The sequence below is a fragment of the Ranitomeya imitator genome, chromosome 4, assembly GCF_032444005.1.
Source record: "Ranitomeya imitator isolate aRanImi1 chromosome 4, aRanImi1.pri, whole genome shotgun sequence".
Lineage (NCBI taxonomy): Eukaryota > Metazoa > Chordata > Amphibia > Anura > Dendrobatidae > Ranitomeya > Ranitomeya imitator.
Genome location: NC_091285.1, coordinates 628,596,179 through 628,614,468, shown reverse-complemented (window position 1 = coordinate 628,614,468; position 18,290 = coordinate 628,596,179). Strand labels below are relative to the sequence as shown.

At 42.4% G+C, this 18,290-nt stretch overlaps 1 long non-coding RNA gene across 1 annotated transcript in view; it reads right to left on the bottom strand.

The window, feature by feature from the left end:
* Nucleotides 1-1,631: 1,631 nt before the first annotated feature.
* Nucleotides 1,632-18,290, bottom strand: part of LOC138674306 (uncharacterized) — a 32,994-nt gene continuing 16,335 nt past the window's right edge. Inside the window, exon 3 of the long non-coding RNA XR_011320590.1 lies at nt 1,632-1,747. This is a non-coding gene — a long non-coding RNA (uncharacterized lncRNA). The remainder of the gene's footprint in view (nt 1,748-18,290) is intronic.

Here is an 18,290-nt window from a genome sequence, read left to right as displayed (position 1 = left end):
GTAAAAGTGGAAACTGAACCTTACTGTGTCCTTGCATTATTCCTACAACACCTGCCTTGCCTACCACAACCACCATAACCTCATAATTTATTCATACAGTTGCCCTGGGGTTTAGATCTACCTGTGGAGAGCTGTACCAACTCTGCTGCATCACCAACAGCTCCAGCGGACTCTGAAGCAGCGTTGGCTAACTCCTTTATTGCCGAGTACCACAGGTGGCGTCACGAACAAATTCACTTTGCCATAAACTTTATTTCACCTTTAAGAACTGTCCGACTCAGCCCGAGTACCCCACGGCTCTTGGGGGCCCTCCATTTGGATAACACCTTCACCGAGCACTTTTGCTCATCACTAGTTTATGCAATTTTGCACAGACCACTCAGTCCACAAACAATCATGGACATGTGAACAGCTCCATAGACTACACTAGGTACAAGAACCATCAGTGAAAAACACTGATCGCACTAGCATGTGAAAAACGGACATCTAAGGCTAAGTTCACACTTGCGTGTGGCTGGTCTGTGTAGTTCCTCCCTTAAGCTCCACCTACTTTCGCATGCATCCTGCGTATCTATCTTTAACATTGGGTACACAGGGACATGCGTTGTATGCGGATGCAGCGTTTTGACGGGAAAAAGTTGCATTCCCATACGGTCGTTGGGCACGTCAAAACGCCGCATCCAACGCATTTCCCTGCGTACCCAATGTTAAAGATAGGCATGCAGGATGCATGCGGAAGTAGGCGGAGCGTAGACGAAGCATAAGGGAGGAACTACGCAGCCATATGCAGACCAGCCACACGCAAGTGTGAACCCGGCCTAAATTAGGACTTAAGAGTCACAATCTGCTTGTTCACATCTGATTCCCCTACAAATTAGGATTCATTCAGAAGTTGGATTTTTTTTTATCACGCATGAGGAAAAAAGGATTATTTGGATGAGTGTTTGATCAAAGTGTCATCCATTATTGTATGGGGAGAAAAAGAAGAATGTTTCTCCAACTTCTAGATGTCTTCAGAGTGCGGTCTGATTTTTTTTCCTGGTCCATAGACTTGCATTGACAATTTTGAGGCGACCCTTGGATCAAAATCAGACATGTCTCCGCGAAAACCACAGACATGTGAATGGCCCCACAGGTACGAGTGCTAACTGTGAAAATCACAGACATGTGAATAGTCCCATAGGTACGAGTGCCATCTGTGAAAATCCCAAACAGCACTCATACATGAAAATCAGACATCTGAATGAGCATTAGAGGATAGTGGTCAGAAGATAATCGATATACTCATACACTGCACACCATAAAAACTAATGAGAAGGCAGAGAGGGCTTGTAGGATGTCTGGAGAGAATGCAGATCTTACAAAAGGACAAAGTAATAAAAAAAAAACTCCAAGATCTGAATTGTACGATCAATGCTAAATACTGGAAGAGTGGATTTTCCTCTGGAAACATACAGCAATGTATGACACCAAGTCTGTAGAAACTATTAAGCATATAGCTATTGGATCACTTATTTTCTGCAGGGTTAAACCCCAAACGATTAAAGGGCAATTCCAGTGACAAGTGATTCACAATGTTATAGTCAACAATATGAAGAAAAACACTAAGAAAGGCTTGTTGTACAGTTTTCTTTTTATTCCACTGCCGTTCTGTTCAATCATGGAGCATACGGACCTCTTCACCTTCGGGAGAGACGACTTTCTCCTGGGCTAAGCATCGCCCCGTTGTACTGCGCCGTGCAGAAACCTGCCAAGATGAGTAAGGAGAGGTAAAGGGACAACCACTCCAGGACATTACTGCTCATTCCAATTCATGCCCGGGCCTGATAAACAGCTGCTGAATTCTTCTAGGAGGATGAAGAAGGAATCTTAATAACTAGTGATGAGCGAATGTACTCGTTGCTCGGGTTTTCCAGAGCACGCTTGGGTGTCCTCCGAATATTTATGACTGCTCGGAGATTTAATTTTCATCGCCTCAGCTGAATGATTTACAGCTACTCGCCAGCCTGATTACATGTGGAGGTTCTATAGTAACCAGGCCACCCCCACATGTACTCGATTTACAGCTACTAGCCAGGCTAAGCACATGTGGGGGTTGCCTGGTTGCTAAGGAATCCCCACATGTAATCAGGCTCTTTCACACCTCCGTTGGTACAGGTCCGTTGCAATGAGTCGGGCCGACGTACCGACGGACGTTGTGAATTTTTTGCACGACATGGGCAGTGGATGCAGTTTTTCGACGCATCCGCTGCCCATTCTGCAGTCCGGTGAGAAGGGGGCGGAGTTTCGGCCGCGCATGTGCGGTCAAAAATGGACGCGACGGACAAAAAAACGTTACATTGAACGTTTTTTGTGACGGTCTGCCAAAACACGACGGACGCAACGTGTGGCCATCCGTCGCTAATACAAGTTTATGGGCAAAAAACGCATCCTGAGGGCACATTTGCAGGATCCGTTTTTTGCCCTAAACGACGGATTGCGACGGATTGCTAAAAACGCTAGTGTGAAAGTAGCCTAATATGAACTTTCCTGCCGAGAGAGTAAGCGCGCAGACCAAGTGTTGACAGTAGGGTTGAGCGACCTTGACTTTTTTAGGGTCGAGCCGGGTTTCGCGAAACCCGACTATCTCAAAAGTCGAGTGAAATCGGCCGATTATGGCGAAAAGTCGAGGATCGACCGAAACACGAAACCCAATGCAAAGGGATTTTTTTTCTTCTCTCTCTCTCTCTCTCTCTCGTTACACAGTGCAAATCGCTACAGCGCACAAGCGACAACATGGCAATAGGCGTCCACGCCCCTAAGACCTATGTCATCACTCTGCCCACGCCCCTTCATTGGCTGAAAAAATGGCGCCAAGCGCGTCATACGAAACGCGACTTTGGCGCGAAAGTCGCGTACCGCATGGCCGACCCCACACAGGGATCGGGTCGGGTTTCATGAAACCCGACTTTGCCAAAAGTCGGCGACTTTTGAAAATGAACGATCCGTTTCGCTCAACCCTAGTTGACAGTATGCAGTGGTAAGTTGTGACTAACTCCAATACTAAAGATGCAGAGAACCCATTTAAAAAGGAGCCTATCAACAGTTTTTTGCTACTTAATCAGAGAACAGCATAATGTAGGGACAGAGACCCTGATTTCAGAGATGCTGCTTACTGTAGTTTTTATAAAAACAGTTTATCAGATTATTACTAGAGGACTAGTAAACCTGTTGCTATGTAGTCCAACCATACTGCCACCAATGATTGGCAGATTTCTGCCTATACACAGATCAGTTGTGTGGGTGGGGTTTACACAGAACTCAGAATTGAGAGAACTGCTAAATCTGAAATCTGCAGCAGGGAAAAGATTTTAACCCCTTTCTGACATCGGACTTACTATCCCGTCAAGGTGGAATGGGCCCGTATGACCACCGACGGGATAGTACGTCATCACCGATCAGCCGCGCTCACGGGGGGGGGGGGGGAGCGTGGCCGGGTGTCAGCTATTACAGCTGACATCCGGCACTATGTGCCAGGAGTGGTCACGGACCGCTCCTGGCACATTAACCCCTGGAACACTGCAATCAAACATGATCTCAGCGTTCCGGCGACATAGGGAAGCATCGCGTAGGGAGGGGGCTCCCTGCGTGCTTCCCTGAGACCCTCGGAGCAACGCGATGTGATCGCTGCAAAGTGTCAGATCAGCGATCTGACACTATAACATGATGTCCCACACTGGGACAAAGTAAAAAAAAAAATAAAAAAATATTTACATGTGTAAAAAAATAAATAAATAATCCTGAATAAATTTAAAAAAAAAAATTGTTCCAATAAATACATTTCTTTATCTAATAATAAAAAAACAATAAAAGTACACATATTTAGTATTGACGCGTCCGTAACGACCCGACTTATAACTGTCCCACTAGTTAACCCCTTCAGTGAACACAGTAAAAAAAAAAAAAAAGCTTTATTATCACACCGGTGCTCAGGGCACCGGTGCTCAGGAAGGATATAATGGAACTAGAGAGAGTACAAAGGAGGGCAACAAAATTAATAAAGGGGATGGGAGAACTACAATACCCAGATAGATTAGCGAAATTAGGATTATTTAGTCTAGAAAAAAGACGACTGAGGGGCGATCTAATAACCATGTATAAGTATATAAGGGGACAATACAAATATCTCGCTGAGGATCTGTTTATACCAAGGAAGGTGACGGGCACAAGGGGGCATTCTTTGCGTCTGGAGGAGAGAAGGTTTTTCCACCAACATAGAAGAGGATTCTTTACTGTTAGGGCAGTGAGAATCTGGAATTGCTTGCCTGAGGAGGTGGTGATGGCGAACTCAGTCGAGGGGTTCAAGAGAGGCCTGGATGTCTTCCTGGAGCAGAACAATATTGTATCATACAATTATTAGGTTCTGTAGAAGGACGTAGATCTGGGGATTTATTATGATGGAATATAGGCTGAACTGGATGGACAAATGTCTTTTTTCGGCCTTACTAACTATGTTACTATGTTACTATGTTACACCGCCGAACAAAATGTGGACTAACACACGATCAAAAAGAGGGATATAAAAAAACATGGTACCACTGAAAACGTCATCTTGTCCCGCAAAAAACGAGCTGCCAAACAGCATCATCAGTGAAAAAATAAAGTTATTTGTCCTCAGAATAAAGCGATGCAAAAATTATTATTTTTTATATAAAATAGTTTTTATCGTATAAAAGCACCAAAACGTAAAAAAAATATAAATGAGGTATCGCTGTAATCGTAATTACCTGAAGAATAAAACTGCTTTATCAATTTTACCAAAAGTGGAACGGTATAAGCGCCCCCACCCAAAAAAGAAATTCAGGAATTGCTTGTTTTTGGTCATTCTGCCTCACAAAAATCAGAATAAAAAGCGATCAAAAAAATGTCACATGCCCGAAAATGGTACAAATAAATACGTCAACCAGTCCTGCAAAAAACAAGACCTCACATGACTCTCTGGATCGAAATATGGAAAAATTATAGCTCTCAAAATGTGGAGACGCAAAAACGATTTTTTGCAATAAAAAGCGTCTTTTAGTGTGACAGCTGCCAATCATAAAAATCCGCTAAAAACCCGCTATAAAAGTAAATCAAACCCCCCTTCATCACCCCATTAGTTAGGGAAAAATAATAAAATAAAAAATTTATTTACATTTTCCTGTTAGGGTTGAGGCTAAAGTTAAGGATGGGGCTAAAGTTAGGGTTTGGATTACATTTATGGTTGGGATTAGGGTTAGGGGTGTGTTTGGAGAGCCCCTGATGTGCCTAAACATTGCAAACCCCCAATTCTAACTGAAACCCTAACCCAAATGCGACATGACATCAGATCTCAATTCCAGCCAATTTTGCATTGAAAAGTCAAACGGCGCTCTTTCCCTTCCGAGCTCTGCCATGCGCCCAAACAGTGGTTTACCCCCACATATGGGGTGTCAGCGTACTCAGGACAAATTGTACAACAACTTTTGGGGTCCAATTTCTTCTGTTACCCTTGGGAAAATAAAAAATTGGGGGGAAAATATCATTTTTGTGAAAAAATATGATTTTTTTGTTTTACGGCTCAGCATTATAAACTTCTGTGAAGCACTTGGTTGGTCAAAGTGCTCACCACACCTCTAGATAAGTTCCTTAGGGAGTCTGCTTTCCAAAATGGTGTCACTTGTGGGGGGTTTTAATGTTTAGGCACATCAGGGGCTCTGCAAACGCGACATGGCGTCCGATCTCAATACCAGTCAATTTTGTATTGAAAAGTCAAATGGCACTCCTTCCCTTCCGAGCTCTGCCATGCGCCCAAACAGTGGTGTACCCCCACGTATGGGGTATCAGCGTACTCAGGACTAATTGCACAACTTTTGGAGTCCATTTTCTCCTGTTACCCTTGGTAAAATAAAACAAATTGGAGCCGAATTAAATTTTTTGTGAAGAAAAGTTATATGTTCATTTTTTGTTAAACATTCCAAAAATTCCTGTGAAACACCTTAAGGGTTAATAAACTTCTTGAATGTGGTTTTGAGCACCTTGAGGGGTGCAGTTTTTAGAATGGTGTCACACTTGGGTATTTTCTATCATATAGACCCCTCAAAGCGACTTCAAATGAGATGTGGTCCCTAAAAAAAAAAAAAAAAAATGGTGTTGTAAAAACGAGAAATTGCTGGTCAACTTTTAACACTAGAACTACTGATGGAGTCATTTTGACTCCTTTCGTTTTTTATTTCTCTTCTGTGACTACATTTTTCAGAATTCCGGCTTGAAACTCGGTGACTTTTCCTCAAATATGATGTGAAAAAAGATTTTGTGAGAATAAATAATTTTGGTAAAAAATTTGCGCGTTTTTTTCAAAATTTACCAAGGACTACTGAAGGGAGTCATTTTGACTCCCTACTATAATTTGAGGTCCTTTTGTCACTAAATGTTGCTATAAAGTTTTGTGCATAATTTTTTCACTCTGTCTTATTTACCCTGATGTTCATATAGATGTAGTTCAATTTACAACTTTTCACATTTTCCTTGTGTTTTACCTGCTTGTATTACTGTGTAATGCTGAACAAAATAGCTTGTTTACTCTAGGCTCTTATCTTATGCTAATGAAGGGTGGTGTTTTTCTAAGGTCCTAGCAGGAGACAGTATTCTGGATAGTAACTTTACTTTCAGTTCAGCTGAAGAGACAAAGAGAACAGACGCAGACATACGAGCTCTGAAGACTCATACAGGTATGAATTGTTATGAAATAGTTTAGCTGTCTGTCAACTGATTCAGCCCACCTACTTTTGAAGGTGGCAGAACAGTTATTATTTCTTTTAGTTTTCATTTCTATTTTTCAGCAGGGAACTATATAGAATTATGGAATTTGTGAGGAATATGGAGAGAAGACGTTTGATAAAGCCTCAGGATATTCTGGCTACTTTGCAATCCATACCGGAGGATGAATCGGAATCCGAATTGCAGGAACATGTATTTGATTCTGACAGTGATGAAGATTTCATTCCTCAGAACATATCAAGTGAATCTGAAGACTCAGAAGGAACAAATCCAGAAGGTAAGTAGTAATGTGTATTTATTTGTTCTTCCACACACTGAGTTAGGGCCTGTGCACACTAGCAGAATTCTGGCTGAATAGCCATCTGGATATTCTTGCCGCAATACAGGCCGTACCTGCCCGCTCATGCCTGAAGCTCCGCTCCGAACCCCGGGCTGGAGCCGCTGTCAGGGACAGAGCAGCTCTTGCTTACGCGTGAGCACGGCTCCGTCCCAGACAGCGGCTCCAGCCCGGGGTTCGGAGCGGAGCTTCAGGTATGAAACTCCGCTCTGTACCTGAGCGGGCAGGTACGGGCCGGATATTCCGCCGCTAATCCAGCCAGTGTGCACGGACCCTTACAAAACAAAAATTCTAAATATTCATCAACTTTTTTCGAGATATTCCAAGCACATCAACTGGGGATCGGGCTCATGCAGTTATGTTGCCTCGTGACCATCCTCCTGGTCGTGGATAGAAAAAATCAGCAAAACGTCCCAGAAATGAAAGAACAACAGATAACGATGGCGGCGAAGGTAATGCAACAACAAACACCAGAGAAGGCGAATCTGAAGGAATACTAGTTTCAGCGGAGGGTATTCAATGGAAACCTGTTGAAATTGGACAACACTTGCCTGGTAGGCGTGACAGCCAAAATATTCTTCGAGAAGCACCTGGCCCTACAGGATACGCCAGAAGAAATATCATTATCGATAGTCCTTTGAGCGCATGGCGTTTATTTTTTGATTCATATATATTGACACATATAAAGAACTGTACGCTTGCAGAAGCATGCAGGAACAATAAATTACAGTTTACTCTATCTGATGAGGAGCTAGATGCATTCATTGCGATATTCTATGCTCGTGGAATATCTGGCACGAACCGTCACTCGATTAGCAGTATTTGGTGTAATGACTGGGGAATACCGTTTTGCAAAGCGACAATGTCTAGGGACCGCTTTGTTGAAATTATGAGGTTTCTCAGATTTGATGAGAAATCTACTCGATCAGAGAGACTGCAAACGGACAAGTTTGCTCTATTTTCTACTGTGTGGGACAGGTTTATTGAAAATTGTATTGCGTGTTACAAACCTGGCCCATACATAACGGTGGATGAGCAACTTTTCCCAAGCAAAACTAGGTGTCCATTCACGCAGTACATGCCTTCCAAACCAGATAAATATGGCCACAAATATTGGCTAGCTGTTGATAAGGAGAGCAAATATCTGGCAAATGGCTTCCCTTATCTAGGCAAAGATGACACACGCCGTGCTGAGGACCGTTTAGCTGACCATGTGGTAATGAAGTTATTGGACCCGTTTTTGAAAAAAGGTCGCAATGTTACAACCGATAATTATTTTACTTCATTAAAATTAGCTAAACAGCTAAAAAGCAAAGGAACAACCATCGTGGGAACACTGAATAAGATAAGGCGAGAAGTGCCTAAAGAAATAAAATCCATGAAAGAGGAATTGTACAACACTAAAGTGTTTAGAAATGAAGACAATTTTACACTTACAGTATATCAAGGAAAGCCCAACAAAAATGTTGTCATTTTGAGTTCCGTCCATCCAGATGTTGTTGTTGCGTCTGATTCCGCTAAAAAAACTCCAGAAACTGTAAAGTTTTACAATGAAACAAAATATGGAGTAGATGTAGTGGATCAGATGGCACGAAAATATACCACACGAACATCCACAAGGAGATGGCCTGTTCATGCATTTGAAAATGCCTTAGACTTTGCGGGTATAAATGCATGAAGACACAAAAGAGAATAGTAAAACCAAAAACACTCAGTTTGAAAAAATGTTGCAGTAATCCGCAAGTGCTAGTAAAAGATGTAAAAAACAGGGTATTTGGTTGATACGTTTTTTGCAAAAAATGTATACTAAGCTGCTCTACCAATCTTCACGGTACACCCTTATCAAGACTGGGGAGTTCCACCACTCCTCTTGGGCTATCTGCACAATAGCTGTTCTACCCTGTATGCACGCATGGATTTTTCCTCTCTGAACCCTGTTCACACAGGTTATATACAGATGATCAGGTTTTTAAATACATCAGATAGGGATTGCATACATTAGTTAGGACTGCTCTGATAAGGGTATACCGTGAAGATTGGTAGAGCAGCTTAGTATACATTTTTTGCAAAAAACGTATCAACCAAATACCCTGTTTTTTACATCTTTTACTAGCACTTGCGGATTACTGCAACATTTTTTCAAACTGAGTGTTTTTGGTTTTACTATTCTCTTTTGTGTCTTCAGGTTTCTTGGTGGTGTGTGAGCATGGTCATACAGACTTGTTCACTGTGCGGGTAGCCCATGTGTTCCTGTTTCCATAATTGTTCTCTTGTGTCTACAAGACTGGGGAGTTCCACCACTCCTCTTGGGCTATCTGCACAATAGCTGTTCTACCCTGTATGCACGCATGGATTTTTCCTCTCTGAACCCTGTTCACACAGGTTATATACAGATGATCAGGTTTTTAAATACATCAGATAGGGATTGCATACATTAGTTAGGACTGCTCTGATAAGGGTATACCGTGAAGATTGGTAGAGCAGCTTAGTATACATTTTTTGCAAAAAACGTATCAACCAAATACCCTGTTTTTTACATCTTTTACTAGCACTTGCGGATTACTGCAACATTTTTTCAAACTGAGTGTTTTTGGTTTTACTATTCTCTTTTGTGTCTTCAGGTTTCTTGGTGGTGTGTGAGCATGGTCATACAGACTTGTTCACTGTGCGGGTAGCCCATGTGTTCCTGTTTCCATAATTGTTCTCTTGTGTCTACAAGACTGGGGAGTTCCACCACTCCTCTTGGGCTATCTGCACAATAGCTGTTCTACCCTGTATGCACGCATGGATTTTTCCTCTCTGAACCCTGTTCACACAGGTTATATACAGATGATCAGGTTTTTAAATACATCAGATAGGGATTGCATACATTAGTTAGGACTGCTCTGATAAGGGTATACCGTGAAGATTGGTAGAGCAGCTTAGTATACATTTTTTGCAAAAAACGTATCAACCAAATACCCTGTTTTTTACATCTTTTACTAGCACTTGCGGATTACTGCAACATTTTTTCAAACTGAGTGTTTTTGGTTTTACTATTCTCTTTTGTGTCTTCAGGTTTCTTGGTGGTGTGTGAGCATGGTCATACAGACTTGTTCACTGTGCGGGTAGCCCATGTGTTCCTGGGTATAAATGCATGTATAATATTCAAGGAGATTACCCACCAAAAAATGTCACGCAAGGCATTTTTGCAAATGCTTGTGAGAGAGTTGAGTGGTCCTTATGTCACAGATAGGGAAAAGGGTTCCACGTTCCAAGTTTCTACATGTTCAGAAGTGATGGTTCAAACAAAATTTTGCCAGATCAAAGAAAAGTGCAAGAAAAATAGATCTGTCGGCAATTGTAAGACTTGTGGTAAGTCTTTGTGTGGGCAATGTACTGCCATAAATCAAAGGCAATGCCTAAAATGCGAAACACCAAATGTTTAGAAGGTGAATTCTGCGCCATATTTTCATTTTTATGCTCCTCCACCTACATTTTCTCTGCTTTTTGTTCTTCAGTTGTTGTTTATATGTGTGCACTTGAATAAAAAAAAAATGTTTGAAAAACATCTATTATAATTATTGCTATTTTCTGTAGAAAAATAAGAAAAGCAGAAAAAAAAACAATCAAAAGCATTACTGTTGGATCTCACAATAATAATACATTACAAAAAATATAATTATTAATAAATAACCACAAATGAAACTCTAAAAATAAACGAAAACAAGCAAGGAGTCAAAATGACTCCTTTCAGTAGTTCTAGGCGGGGTCACGAGTCCAGTAGTCCTAGTGTTAACCCTTATAACTCCCTAACAAAAAAAAAAATTTGTTCCAAAATTCTGCTGATGTAAAGTAGACATGTGGAAAATGTTATTTATTAACCATTTTGTGCGATATAACTCTCTGATTTTAGGGTATAAAAAGTCAAAGTTGGAAAATTGTTAAATTTTCGCCAAATTTACGTTTTTTTCACAAATAAACGCAGGTAATATCACAGAAATTTTACCACTATCACGAAGTACAATATGTCACGAGAAAACAGTGTCAGAATCATCAGGATCCGTTGAAGCGTTCCAGAGTTATAACCTCATAAAGGGACAGTGGTCAGAATTGTAAAAATTGGCCCGGTCATTAACCCCTTTACCCCAAGGGTGGTTTGCACGTTAACCCCTTCATGACCCAGCCTATTTTGACCTTAAAGACCTTGCCGTTTTTTGCAATTCTGACCAGTGTCCCTTTATGAGGTAATAACTCAGGAACGCTTCAATGGATCCTAGCGGTTCTGAGATTGTTTTTTCGTGACATATTAGGCTTCATGTTAGTGGTAAATTTAGGTCAATAAATTCTGTGTTTAATTGTGATAAAAACGGAAATTTGGCGAAAATTTTGAAAATTTCGCAATTTTCACATTTTGAAATTTTATTCTGTTAAACCAGAGAGTTATGTGACACAAAATAGTTAATAAATAACATTTCCCACACGTCTACTTTACATCAGCACAATTTTGGAAACAAAATTTTTTTTTGCTAGGAAGTTATAAGGGTTAAAATTTGACCAGCGATTTCTCATTTTTACAACGAAATTTACAAAACCATTTTTTTTAGGGACCACCTCACATTTGAAGTCAGTTTGAGGGGTCTATATGGCTGAAAATACCCAAAAGTGACACCATTCTAAAAACTGCACCCCTCAAGGTGCACAAAACCACATTCAAGAAGTTTATTAACCCTTCAGGTGCTTCACAGCAGCAGAAGCAACATGGAAGGAAAAAATTAACATTTAACTTTTTAGTCACAAAAATGATTTTTCAGCAACAATTTTTTTATTTTCCCAATGGTAAAAGGAGAAACTGAGAAATTGTTGTCCAATTTGTCCTGAGTACGCTGATACCTCATATGTGGGGGTAAACCACTGTTTGGGCGCACGGCAGGGCTTGGAAGGGAAGGAGCGCCATTTGACTTTTTGAATGAAAAATTGGCTGCACTCTTTAGCGGACACCATGTCACGTTTGGAGAGCCCCCGTGTGCCTAAAAATTGGAGCTCCCCCACAAGTGACCCCATTTTGGAAACTAGACGCCCCAAGGAACTTATCTAGATGCATAGTGAGCCCTTTAAACCCCCAGTTGCTTCACAAATTGATCTGTAAAAATGAAAAAGTACTTTTTTTCACAAAAAAATTATTTTCGCCTCAATTTTTTCATTTTCAGATGGACAACAGGATAAAATGGATCCTAAAATTTGTTGGGCAATTTCTCCTGAGTGCACCTATACCTCACATGTGGGGGTAAGCCACTGTTTGGGCACATGGTAAGGCTCGGAAGGGAAGGAGTGCCATTTGACTTTTTGAATGAAAAATTATCTCCATCGTTAGCGGACACCATGTCACGTTTGGAGAGCCCCCGTGTGCCTAAAAATTGGAGCTCCCCCACAAGTGACCCCATTTTGGAAACTAGACGCCCCAAGGAACTTATCTAGATGCATAGTGAGCCCTTTAAACCCCCAGCTGCTTCACAAATTGATCTGTAAAAATGAAAAAGTACTTTTTTTTCACAAAAAATTTCTTTTCGCCTCAATTTTTTTATTTTCACATGGGCAATAGGATAAAATGGATCCTAAAATTTGTTGAGCAATTTCTCCCGAGTACGCCGATACCTCATATGTGGGGGTAAACCACTGTTTGGGCACACGGCAGGGCTCGGAAGGGAAGGCGCGCCTTTTGACTTTTTGAATGGAAAATTAGCTCCAATTGTTAGCGGACACCATGTCGCATTTGGAGAGCCCCTGTGTGCCTATGCATTGAAGCTCCCCCACAAGTGACACCATTTTGGAAACTAGACCCCCCAAGGAACTTATCTAGATGCATACTGAGTACTTTAAACCCCCAGGTGCTTCACAGAAGTTTATAATGCAGAGCCATGAAAATAAAAAATAATTTTTCTTTTCTCAAAAATGATTTTTTAGCCTGGAATTTCCTATTTTGCCAATGGTAATAGGAGAAATTGGACCACAAATGTTGTTGTCCAGTTTGTCCTGAGTACGCAGATACCCCATATGTGGGGGTAAACCACTGTTTGGGCGCACGGCAGGGCTCAGAAGGGAAGGCATGCCATTTGGCTTTTTAAATGGAAAATTAGCTCCAATCATTAGCGGACACCATGTCGCGTTTGGAGAGCCCCTATGTGCCTAAACATTGGAGATCCCCCACAAATGACCCCATTTTGGATACTAGACCCCCAAAGGAACTAATCTAGATGTGTGGTGAGCACTTTGAACCCTCAAGTGCTTCACAGAAGTTTATAACGCAGAGCCATGAAAATAAAATAAAAAATTTCTTTTCTCAAAAATGATTTTTTAGCCCGCAATTTTTTATTTTCCCAAGGGTAACAGGAGAAATTTGACCCCAAAAGTTGTTGTCCAGTTTCTCCTGAGTACGCTGATACCCCATATGTGGGGGTAAACCACTGTTTAGGCACATGCTGGGGCTCGGAAGTGAAGTAATGACGTTTTGAAATGCAGACTTTGATGGAATGCTCTGCGGGCGTCACTTTGCGTTTGCAGAGCCCCTGATGTGGCTAAACAGTAGAAACCCCCCACAAGTGACCCCATTTTGGAAACTAGACCCCGAAAGGAACTTATCTAGATGTGAGGTGAGCACTTTGAACCCCCAAGTGCTTCACAGAAGTTCATAACACAGAGCAGTGAAAATAATAAATACGTTTTATTTCCTCAAAAATAATTTTTTAGCCCAGAATTTTTTAATTTTCCCAAGGGTAACAGGAGAAATTTGACCCCAATATTTGTTGTCCAGTTTCTCCTGAGTACGGTGATACCCCACATGTGGGGGTAAACTACTGTTTGGGCACTTGCCGGGGCTCGGAAGTGAAGTAGTGACGTTTTGAAATACAGATTTTCATGGAATGGTCTGCGGGCGTCACGTTGCGTTTGCAGAGCCCCTGGTGTGCCTAAACAGTAGAAACCCCCCACAAGTGACCCCATTTTGGAAACTAGACCCCCAAAGGAACTTATCTGGATATGTGGTGAGCACTTTCAACCCCCAAGTGCTTTACAGAAGCTTATAACGCAGAGCCGTGAAAATAATAAATACGTTTTCTTTCCTCAAAAATAATTTTTTAGCCCAGAATTTTTTATTTTCCCAAGGGTTACAGGAGAAATTGGACCCCAAAAGTTATTGTCCAGTTTCTCCTGAGTACGCCGATACCCCATGTGTGGGGGTAAACCACTGTTTGGGCGCACGTCGGGGCTCAGAAGGGAAGTAGTGACTTTTGAAATGCAGACTTTGATGGAATTGTCTGCGGACGTCACGTTGCGTTTGCAGAGCCCCTGGTGTGCCTAAACAGTAGAAACCCCCCACAAGTGACCCCATTTTGGAAACTAGACCCCCCAAGGAACTTATCTAGATATGTGCTGAGCACTTTGAACCCCCAAGTGCTTCACAGACGTTTACAACGCAGAGCCGTGAAAATAAAAAATCATTTTTCTTTCCTCAAAAATTATGTTTTAGCAAGCAATTTTTTATTTTCTCAAGGGTAACAGGAGAAATTGGACCCCAGTAATTGTTGCGCAGTTTGTCCTGAGTATGCTGGTACCCCATATGTGGGGGTAAACCACTGTTTGGGCACACGTCGGGGCTCGGAAGTGAGGGAGCACCATTTGACTTTTTGAATACAAGATTGGCTGGAATCAATGGTGGCGCCATGTTGCGTTTGGAGACCCCCTGATGTGCCTAAACAGTGGAAACCCCTCAATTCTAACTCCAACACACCCCTAAACCTTATCCCAACTGTAGCCGTAACCCTAATCACAACCCTAACCCCAACACACCCCTAACCACAACCCTAATTCCAACCCAACCCTAACCCTAAGGCTATGTGCCAACGTTGCGGATTCGTATGAGATTTTTCAGCACCATTTTTGAAAAATGCGCGGGTAAAAGGCACTGCGTTTTACCTGCGGATTTGCCGCGGATTGCCAGTGTTTTTGTGCGGATTTCACCTGTGGATTCCTATTGAGGAACAGGTGTAAAACGCTGCGGAATCCGCACAAAGAATTGACATGCTGCGGAAAATACAACACAGCGTTTCCGCGCGGTATTTTCCGCACCATGGGCACAGCGGATTTGGTTTTCCATATGTTTACATGGTACTGTAAACCTGATGGAACACTGCTGCGGATCCGCAGCGGCCAATCCGCTGTGAATCCTCAGCCAAATCCGCACCGTGTGCACATAGTCTAATTCTAAAGGTATGTGCACACGCTGCGGAAAACGCTGCGGAAAACGCTGCGGATCCGCAGCAGTTTCCCATGAGTTTACAATTCAATGTAAACCTATGGGAAACAAAAATCGCTGTACACATGCTGCAGAAAAACAGCACGGAAACGCAGCGGTTTACATTCTGCAGCATGTCTCTTCTTTCTGCGGATTCCGCAGCGGTTTTACAACTGCTCCAATAGAAATTCGCAGTTGTAAAACTGCAGTGAAATGCGCAGAAAAACCGCGGTAAATCCACAGCGGTTTAGCACTGCGGATTTATCAAATCCTCTGCGGAAAAATCCGCAGAGGACCAGAATACGTGTGCACATCCCGAACCCTAACCATACCCCTAACCCTAGCCCTAACCCTAACCCTACCCCTAACCCTACCCCTACCCCTAACCCTACCCCTAACCCTACCCCTAGTTCTAACTCCAACCTTAGTGAAAAAAAAAAATTCTTTATTTTTTTTATTGTCCCTACCTATGGGTGACAAAGGGGGGGGGGGTCATTTACTATTTTTTTATTTTGATCACTGAGATAGGTTATATCTCAGTGATCAAAATTCACTCTGGAACGAATCTGCCGGCCGGCAGATTCGGCGGGCGCACTGCACATGCGCCCGCCATTTTGGAAGATGGCGGCGCCCAGGAAAGAAGACGGACACCGGCAGGCTCGGTAAGTATAAGTGGGTGGGAGATCAGGGCACGGGGGGGCGTCGGAGCACGGGGGGGCGTCGGAGCACGGGGGGGAGGCGTCGGAGCACGGGGTGGGGGGCGTCGGAGCACGGATGAGGATCGGTGTGCGTGCGGGTGGATTGGAGCACGGGGTGGGGGATCGCTGTGCAAGGGGGGGTGATCGGAGCACGGGGGGATCGCTGTGCGGGGGGGTGATCGGAGTGCGGGGGGGTTGACTGGAGCACGGGGGGAGCAGACAGGAGGACGGGGGAGCGGAGCACAGGACGGAGGGGAGCGCTGCACAGATCGGGGGGCTGGGGGGGCGATCGGTGGGGTGGGGTGGGGGCACATCAGTGTTTCCAGCCATGGCCGATGATATTGCAGCATCGGCCATGGCTGGATTGTAATATTTCACCAGTTTTTTAGGTGAAATATTACAAATCGCTCTGATTGGCAGTTTCACTTTCAACAGCCAATCAGAGCGATCGTAGCCATGGGGGGGTGAAGCCACCCCCCCTGGGCTAAACTACCACTCCCCCTGTCCCTGCAGATCGGGTGAAATGTGAGTTAACCCTTTCACCCGATCTGCAGGGACGCGATCTTTCTATGACACAGCATATGCGTCACAGGTCGGATTGGCACCGACTTTCATGACGCATACGCTGTGTCACAGGTCGGGAAGGGGTTAATGACCGGGCCAATTTTTACAATTCTGACCACTGTCCCTTTATGAGGTTATAACTCTGGAACGCTTCAACGGATCCTGATGATTCTGACATTGTTTTCTCGTGACATAGCGTACTTCATGATCATGGTAAAAAAAAAATTATATTACCTGCGTTTATTTGTGAAAAAAAAAAACAAATTTGGCAAAAATTTTGCAATTTTCCAACTTTGAATTTTTATGCCCTTAAATCACAGAGATATGTCACACAAAATACTTAATAAGTAACATTTCCCACATGTCTACTTTACATCAGCACAATTTTGGAACCAAAATTTTTGTTAGGGAGTTATAATGGTTAAAGGTTGACCAGCAATTTCTTGTTTTTTACATTTTTTTTTAGGGACCACATCACATTTGAAGTCATTTTGAGGGGTCTATATCATAGAAAATAACCAAGTGTGACACCATTCTAAAAACTGCACCCCTCAAGGTGCTCAAACCCACATTCAAGAGGTTTATTAACCCTTCAGGTGCTTCACAGGAATTTTTGGAAGGTTTAAAAAAAAAAAAATAACTTTTTTTCACAAAAAATTTACTTCAGCTCCAATTTGTTTTATTCTACCAAGGGTAACAGGAGAAAATGGACCCCAAAAGTTGCTGTACAATTTGTCCTGAGTACCCAGATACCCCATATGTGGGGTAAACCACTGTTTGGGCGCACAACCATAAATGTAATCCAAACCCTAACTTTAGCCCCATCCCTAACCCTAAATTTAGACCCAACCCTAACCCCAACCTAACTGTAGCTCTAACCCCAACCCTAGTCCTAACCCTAGCCCCAACCTAACCCTAGTACCAACCCTAGCCCTAACCCTAATGGGAAAATGGAAATATATACATTTTTTAAATGTTATTATTTTTCACTAAGGGGGTGATGAAGTGGGGTTTGATTTACTTTTATAGCGGGTTTTTTAGCGGATTTTTATGATTGGCAGCTGTCACACACTGAAAGACGCTTTTTAATTACAAAAATTAGTTTTTGCGTTACCACATTTTGAGAGCTATAATTTTTCCACACTTTGGTCCACAGAGTCATGTGAGGTCTTCTTTTTTGCAGGACGAGTTAACGTTTTTATTGGTACCATTTTTTGGCACGTGACATTTTTTGATCGCTTTTTATTCCGATTTGTGAGGCAGAATGACCAAAAACCAGCTATTCAAGAATTTCTTTTGGGAGGGGGGGAGGAGGGAGGGGAAGTTTATACCTTCCGCGTTTGGTAAAATGGATACAGCAGTTTTATTCTTTGGGTCAGTACGATTACAGCGATACCTCATTTATATAATTTTTTTATGTTTTGGCGCTTTTATACGATAAAAACTTTTATATAAAAAATAATTTTTGCATCGCTTTATTCTGAGGACTATAACTTTTTTATTTTTGCGCTGATGATGCTGTATGGCAGCTAATTTTTTGCGGGACAAGATGATGTTTTCTCCGCAGTACCATGGTTATTTATATCTGTATTTTTCATTGTGTGTTATTCCACTTTTTGTTTGGTGGTATGATAATAAAGCGTTG